The sequence below is a fragment of the Dipodomys spectabilis genome, unplaced genomic scaffold, assembly GCF_019054845.1.
Source record: "Dipodomys spectabilis isolate Male_0828 unplaced genomic scaffold, ASM1905484v1 ptg000078l, whole genome shotgun sequence".
In the NCBI taxonomy this organism is placed as follows: Eukaryota; Metazoa; Chordata; class Mammalia; order Rodentia; family Heteromyidae; genus Dipodomys; species Dipodomys spectabilis.
The window spans coordinates 6,614,866-6,623,437 of record NW_024870755.1 but is presented as its reverse complement, the minus strand read 5'-3'; the positions used below and the strand labels follow the sequence as shown (position 1 = coordinate 6,623,437).

The window sequence follows — 8,572 nt, the reverse complement described above, 5'->3', positions numbered from 1 at the left end:
ACTAAAATTTTTAAATATCATCACTTACTATCTTTTAATCTCCAAACGAATTAAATTGGCATATAATCACTCCAAAAGTCTTTCAAATTAGGTGATGATAAAACAGGATCCCATGAAATAAAATTTCTTTATTTTTAAAATTATTCTAAAAGCCTTGTGCTGGCTGGTCACCCTTACAATCCTATCTACTCTGAATATTTGCTCAGGAGACTGAGATCTGTGGATAACACTTGGGAGTCAATCAGGCCCCCCCCCAAAAAAAAATCTTCAATGAATTATTTTTCAAAATATTTAATTAACTAGCAAAGAGCCAGGAATTGAGATGTAGCTTATATAGTAGCTCACCAATCTAGATAGGAAAGGCCTAGCAAGACCTTGAATCCCTGATTTTAAACTCTGAGCACACCAATATACATACATGGCGTGTGTTCGCATGCATGCGCGTGTTTGCTTGCGCGCTGCTGCACTCACACACACACATTTATTCAAATTACCTTCATCTCAGTGTTCTGCATTAATTTCTTTGTTAACGATATTATATGGGTAAAATACAGGAAATAAACTCTTCCATCTCAGAACATTTTTGTGTTTTTATTCTAATAATACTGTGCAGAAGGGTCAGATTTACATAAAAAAGGAGAGTATTACATTTCCTAACAAGCATTGTTACCTCCTCCTTTATATTTTCCCTACAATCCCTTCCCTCCCACCTCCACAAGTACACTCCCCTCCCCCTTCCTTCCTCTGCCTAAATTGTAAAGTTCATTTTGCAACATAGTGTCTTGTGCATCGCATTGTTACAATGGGTCAACCTGTATCCCTATTTGAGCATATTTTTCCCTTCCCCTCCCCAAATTAGAGAAGCATACATACAAGATGTAAGTGCACCAACTTCAAATACAGAGAAAACATGGGTTATGGCGTGGGGAGAAACATACAAAGAAACAAAAAAAAAACGACATCACACATTGTAAGTATGTTAGAAACAATAGCGAGAAACAAAAAACAACTTGTGTCCCTATCTTGGGGTTCAATTTCTTTAACATCATCTTATCTGGTTATATGCACATATCTTTTGAACTTTTCTGCTTATCCTAGACATATATTCGTTATTGAAAATAAGGGAAATCATGGGACCTATGATTCTTTAGACTTGGCTTACTTCACTCAATAAATTTTTTTCCAAGTCTTTCTATTTCCTAAGAAATTGGGCAATGTCATTCTTTCTGATGGAGGCATAGAATTCCATTTTGTATATATACCACATTTTCTTGATCCATTCATCTAATGAGATCATCTGGGTTGGTTCCATATCTTAGCTATCGTAAATAATGTTACAATAACCATAGTAGTGCTGGTAGTTTTAGTATGGTCTTGTTTATGATCATTTGGGTAAATCCCCAAAAGTGGGATTACTGTGTCATAGAGGAGTTTTATGTGGAGTCTTTTGAGAAACCTCCATACTGCTTTCCAAAGTAGTTGAACAAGTTTACACTCCCACCAAGAATGCAGTACGATTCCCTGTGGCCACATACCTTTCAACATCTGTTGTTGTAAAAATATGGGCTCCATGGATTTGCATGTCATCCTCGTGCAGGGGACATGCTAATCTTCTTTGTATCGTTCCAATGTTAGTGTATGTGATGCTAACTTGAGCACAGAACATTTTTTATATATCAAGTATAATTTTTTTTATTTTATTAAACTAGACAATTCAACAGAAAGTAAGTTAAAAAGAATTGTGAAATTTTAGAATCATGTATTTCTTTATAAGCACACATTGAAGAATAAAATCAAGATAGACATGCCAAAAACAAAATAATTCCAGAAATTTGTAGTTCAAGAGATGTGTAAGAGGAGGAATTCAATTATTCTATACAAGGAACCTGTCAAAATGAACATTGCAGCAAGTGTTAAGGCTTGTTAAAAGTTTTAAATATGCTTAATTTTGGGATTTTGTTTATATATGCCAAAAATAGGACTCTTTGGCAGGTATAAAACTTTTCTGCAAAGTATTTAAGATTTACGGTAGCAGACATTATGTACTAAGTATGTACATTTCAGATTTTAAGGAAACTTTATTAATGAGAATTTGCAAAGTCTTTGTGTAAAGAAGCAGAGTGAAGAATTAAGACTTTAACTACACAGTTTCTGTTAATACTTTAGGGATTCCTTACTTTATTTGTTAGCAAGGAATAAATGATGATATAAGCCATAATGTACACATGTATGTTACTATTTACACACATATTCATACACATGTATACATGCACACATGGAGAAAGACACATAATTACAGCCAACAAAAGTTTCACCAGTTTTTGAATATGCCTTAAACTGAATACTTGGAACAATATATATTGAAGATGTATTTGTCTCTAAGAGTTCTTTTACCACTCCTCTTATCTCTTAAAACTGGTAGTTTTAGAGAGATTTGACTTACAAAAATGCAGTACAAGGGATAGCAAGTCACTTGGAAATCTCAATAAGTATAAGTCATATGGTGTCTCCCTGCTCCTCACAGAATGCTTACTTTTGTAGACACTCTCAACAACCAAAGTAGCAGGAGAATACCCTGGTAAAGAGTAAAGTTAAAAGGCTTTAAATGGCATCCTTACTTGAGCTCTTTTTCCAACAGCCAAGCATGAATTCCTAGGCAGATGAGTGAGTCCTCAGGAAACTGGACTCTACATATACATTTAACTAACCCATGTGAAAATTCCTATGTGAGAAATGCTGACTGAGGTCTTGCTGATTTTCTGGCCAAGAAAATAAGAAAAAAAAGAATTATTTTTAATGTTTCCAAGTTTGAGAATAATTTGTAGCCTGTCAATAAATGTGTAGAACACAATTATACCAACTGACAAAAAAATGATGGCATTTCATTTATGTGCTCCTGGACTTGGCCAGTGATTTTAGATGTGTCTACACAAATAGAATCAGCATAAATCAATCCAGCATTTTTTCATTTAAGATATAAGGAAAGGATACTGATTGACCCATTGTAACAATGAGATATACAAGACTCTCTATCAGAGGATGGGTGAAGTGGGGAGGTGGGGACGTGTGAAGGGAAGAGATGGTAGGGGAAAAACAAAGGAGGGGGTAACAATGCTCAATAAGAAATGTATTCATTGCCTTACTTATGTAATTGGAACCCCTCTGTACAGTATTTATAATAAAAAATATATATTAAAAAGATACAGGGAGAACTTCTGTACTTATATGAAGATGTATTTGTCACTCAATATAAGTAAGGTATAGGTTTTAGGACCACAGGCTTATTACTTTGGATACTCAAAATCTCTACATGAACACAGTATATTATTTATATTAGAATCTGCCCACAAGCTAATGCAGTATAATTGCTATGAGAATTTTTACTACATTCTATATTTGTAATGAAAACTAAAAGTTATGCACTATCAACTGATAGAAATTTTTTCAGATAAATTTTGTATGCAGTTTGTGGATGGAATTTGGAGAGCAATTTTGAAAAGCACAAATTTCATCAAAAAGACCAGTCTGCAAATTGTAAAAAAGAGCTAATACAGCATCATTGGATAGTATGGAACTTCAAGGAGAAGTACTTGAATTGAGACAATATCAGAAAGTGTAACAACCCAAGGAATTTTTGGAAATGCAGCTACTAGATTACTAGAGCTTTCATAACAGTTTGTGAAGCACAAATCAGAACCTCACTGAAGTGTAGATGGTTTTCCCTCAACTTTCTGTCATGATCAGTCATTATCAATCAACATATAGCTAATCTTGAATAATCCTCTAATAAAATGTTGGTGGAGTGTTTATATGGAGAAAATCTCAGAAGGCTAACTTTTTCCAATTAGGACAGTCTGTATTCTATGATTCATCCAAGAGAAAACTAGGTAAGCATCCATTTACAACCTTCTGAATAATTCTGATTCAGCACACATCACTTATCTATCCATACTTGTGCCCGAATGAAAAGATTTTAAAATAATTTATCATTAAAATTTTAAATTTAGGGTTCCGGGTAGATAGCAGAGGAGAAGCTAGAAGCTAAACAAGCTCTCACATAGAAAGCAGTTTAAGTGCTCCAGTGAACAGTCCTAAGCCAGAGAATCACACCAAGTGTGCCATCACAGTACTAAGAGTTAGGCCAAAGAGGGAAAATCCAGGCAAGGAGACAAATCTGAGCACTTGCCAGCAGCCATGGTTGCAGCTGTGGCGGGTATGGTGGCAGCCGTAGCCGCCATAGCTGCAACACAGAGAGTCTAGGACAAAGGCAGCAGATGCAGCAGGAGAGAGGATTCTACTAAACACCAGCAAGAACTAACAAGGAGCAGACATCATTCTTCAGATCACAGACCAGAGATGACCCAGGAACCAGACTCCTGTGTGAGTAGAAGCCTGACTTCCTCTCTCCTTCTAAGGGAGCAGAGAAGGGAAGGCTACCCCTCCCTGCCCACTACCGGAGATCTCCATCTTTGATACTGGCAAAGGCCTGGCTGATCAGCTAGCTCCAACTCAGTCCTTGGATGAAAACAAAAAGTCATTTAGCAGGTCACAGGAACCTAACCTGACCTGCCAGGTTCAGCTCCACCCAGGGAAAATTCACCCAGCCCAAGAGTGGCTTTCTTCACTAGGTAAACAGAGCCAGAGGCTGCCCCTCCCTACAACAGCCTAGACAATCAATTGAAATTCAGTAACAATAAACCCTGAGAATGGCTCCAGGCTGGGATCTGTGACTGCCTCAGAAGCTAGCCCCTCAGGGAAATGCTACTGTTTGCTGAAAGGCCTCAACTCTGCCCAGAACCTAGCCCCATCACAGCATTTCCAAACTAAAAGAAACAGCCATCACCCTCTTTTGTGATACTCAAAGCAGATCTCCCTCCCATTGAACTAGCCTGGGAGGAGGATGACAAAATCTTGGGTAAAGCAAAGCATTTTTTTGCCTGCTCAAACAAACTGACTTAAGAAACAACCAAGCTACAGGAAAATCAACCACCACAAGCAGACCAGAGACTCCAACAAGAGACTGGTTATGGACACAAGGGAGGTACAGGATCTTCCCATCTCACCCCAAAAAAGCAAAGAACTCTTTTTTGGTACCTTTCATTAAAATTTTTAACATTTTTAATTTAAAAAATTGTTTTCTATTAACTTTTTTTTCTTCCTCTTATAATTTTTATTTTAGGTTTATATGTGTGTGTGTGCTTTTTTCACTTTTGTTTAGCTCTATTGACCTTCTTATCCTTTTTTCCTTTCTTTCTCATTCTTTTCACTTTTTCTTCTCTTTCGTTCTTTTTTTGCGTGATTTAATCGCTGTTCTGCTCATTCTCAGATATACCTGTATTCGATTATTAGACCTTATAACCCATTGTATACACACTTAATCCAGAAATTTATTACTGAATTCAAAACCTCTTAGACTTAAATTCCTTAATAGCCGTACTACCTGTATATACCTATATAAAATTTTAAGCATTTTTATTTTTTAATTTTTCATGTCTCCTTTCTATCCCTCCATTTCTCTTATCCTATTCCCATCCTAATCTGAATATTACGTTTTTAATTTGCATAATTTTTAAGTGTTCCATTTTTTAATTTTTGTTTTACTATTTTTCCTTGTCTTTTTTTTCTCTTTCTTTTTTCCCCGGTCTCTACTATCATTCTATCCAACCTATTTCCTGCTTTGAGATTAGGACTAAGTTAGCTCTCCCTCTACCTTTCCAGAACCCTCTATTCCTATTTATAACCACATCTCTTGCTAAACCTAATAACTTCTGGTTTGCCAAATTTTTCTCTGCAGTTTGTAGCTTATTAATACATAGTTGTTTGATGTTGAAAAATATATCTGTTGAACTAGATTATATCTGCAGGCTTTTGACTTTGCAATTACATACTTTGTTGATGCTTGCCTTAAGATAGTTTTCTAGCACAAAAGTGGTGTTACTCTCATCCCAAATGGACAGAATAAGCAGGAAAAACACAAGAAAAATGGCAAGTCCAGGTATCTCAACTTCCACTCATGATAATCAGTGGACAGAACAGATAATGAATAATCCAGAGGAGAGTTCCCAAAAAGCTCTACAAACACTAATGGTAAACATGGTAAATAAAAAGATTGAAAACCTGCAAAGGACTCTGTGTGAGCATGATAGGGAGAGAGAGGAGGCAAACCAAAGATCAAAACAGGAAGCTCATTGGTGTGAGGAAGCTACTCAAAGATAGATAAAGGAATTGTATGAGCAGCTTGAGAACACTCAAAGAGAAATAAAGGAATTGTGTGAGCAGGCTGAGATCAGGCAAAGAGAACCACAGGAATTGCATGAATGTGAAGAAGCTAATCAAAGAGTAATACGGGAAATGAGAGAGCAGGATGAGAATAGACAAAGATCACTAGAGGCATTCATGGAATCCATAAAGAGAGAGCTGAAAGACATCAGGGAGTCCACAAAGGGAATGCTGAATGGATGCCAACAGAAGGAATGGGAGTCTAAGGAAACCATAACCAATCAAATAAGTGATTTGAGAATAAACACTGATCACCAAATTAAGGAAGTAAAAAATTTCATATAAGATCTAAAACAAAGATCCAACAAAGAATTTGAAGCCACAAACAATGACCAAGTAGAAGGAAAAGAAAAAAAAAGTAGAAAGTGTGGATAGTAGGATGGACCATGCAGAAAAATCCTGAGGAAAGAAGACAGCCTAGATATTATAAAGAACATACAACCATCCATGACAAATCCAAGAAATATGATAGATCTATTTAACAATCAACCCTTGGAAGATACCATTAGAAGGCCTAATCTGAGGATAATGGGTGTAGAAGAGCAACTAGAGCCAGAAGTCAATAGTCTAGGAATTTGTTTAACAGGATCCTAGCAGAAAACTTCCAAAACATGCAAAAAGATAGGCCTATTCAGATACAAGAAGCTTTTAGAACTCCCAATAGACCAGACCAGAACAGGACATCCCATTGTCACATTATAATATGCACAGGATCAATTCACACCAAGGAAAAGATCCTTAAAGTTGTCATGGAGAAAAGATCAATCACCTATAAAGGGAAACCAATTAGAATCACCTCAGATTTCTCAGCAGAGACAATCAAAGCAAGAAGAGCCTAGAATGATGTAAGCCATGCCCTAAAGACAAACAACTATCAACCAAGAATACTTTATCCAGCTATACTCTCCTTAATATTTGGAGGTCAAATAAAACCCTTCCATAGCAAAGAAAAATTGAAACAATATATCTCCACCAAACCAGCCCTACAAAAGAATCTTAAAGATGTCCTACACAGTGAAAACCAACAAGACCACAATAAAAGCCAAGAAACAGAACCCAAACTGAGAATCCAAGAACCATAGAAAGAACACAGTTGCCTCAGCCCCGAAGAAGTTGGATAAAATGGCAGGAACTCCCAAATACATCTCAGTTCTATCTCTCAACATTAACGGACTTAACTCACCAATTAAGCGACAAAGTCTGTCTACTTGGATTAAAAAGCAAGATCCTTCTATCTGTTGCCTTCAGAAGTCACATCTTGCCCACAAAAACAAACACATTTTCAATTTTAAAGTCTGGAACAAAATCTACCAAGCAAATGGCCCCCATAATCAGGAAGGAATTGCAATCCTAATATCCGATAAAATAGACTTTTAATATTAGTGAAAAGGTCGGTGCAAAGTAATTAAGGGATCACTCAGGGGGATATTACAATTCTAAATATCTATTTGCCAAAAAACGGAGCACCCAAATTTATCCAAGAAACACTACTTTCCCTCAAATCCCACATAGATCCAAAGACATTAATTGTTGAGGACTTTAACACACAACTTTCCCCACTAGATAGAAGAACTTCGCAGAAACTCAACAGAGAAACCTCAGATATAAACAACTGTATAGACCAAATAGATTTAACAGACATCTACTGAATATCTCACACAGCAGCTTTAGACAATACGTTTTTCTCAGTAGCACATGGAACATTTTCCAAAATAGACCACATTTTAGGCCACAAAGCAAACTTGTCCAAATTCAGAAACATTGAAGTTTTACCTTGCATTCTCTCAGACCACAAGGGGATAAAATTAGAACTCAACACTGTTAGGTTTTTAAAAAGAAGTTGCTGAGTAAGAACTGCAGCAGCACGTGGTATTCAGGTAAGGGGTAGACCTGCTGGGACCAGGGAAGTTTGGCACTCCACGTGGCTGGGAAAGGCCTGGGAAGGAGAGAGAGCTGGGAAAGATAGGAAAGAGCTAGAAAAGAGCAGAGAGAGGGGTAAGAACAGTAGCACTCACGTGGTATTCAGGTAAGGGGTAGGTTTATTCAGTGGACCTGCTGGGACCAGGCAAGGTTAGCACTCCACGTGGCTGGGAAAGAGAGAAGAAAGAGAAAGGAAAGAGCTAGAGCAGAGAGAGAGCTAGAAAAGAAGAGCAAGAGCAAGAGCTAGAAACGAACAGAGAGAGAGCTAGAAACGAACAGAGAGAGCAAGAAAAGAGCAGCAAGAGCAAGAGCTAGAAATGAACAGAGAGAGAGAAAGGGAGAGTCTGGGCCTGAGCTAGCCCTTATCTAGGGT

General features: G+C 37.1%; 1 non-coding gene across 1 annotated transcript; it reads right to left on the bottom strand.

Moving 5' to 3' along the window:
- Positions 1–1,555: 1,555 nt before the first annotated feature.
- Positions 1,556–1,659, bottom strand: LOC122110463. Its single transcript, XR_006147871.1, has one exon. It is a non-coding gene; the product is annotated as a U6 spliceosomal RNA (small nuclear RNA).
- Between the last annotated feature and the right edge of the window lie 6,913 nt (positions 1,660–8,572).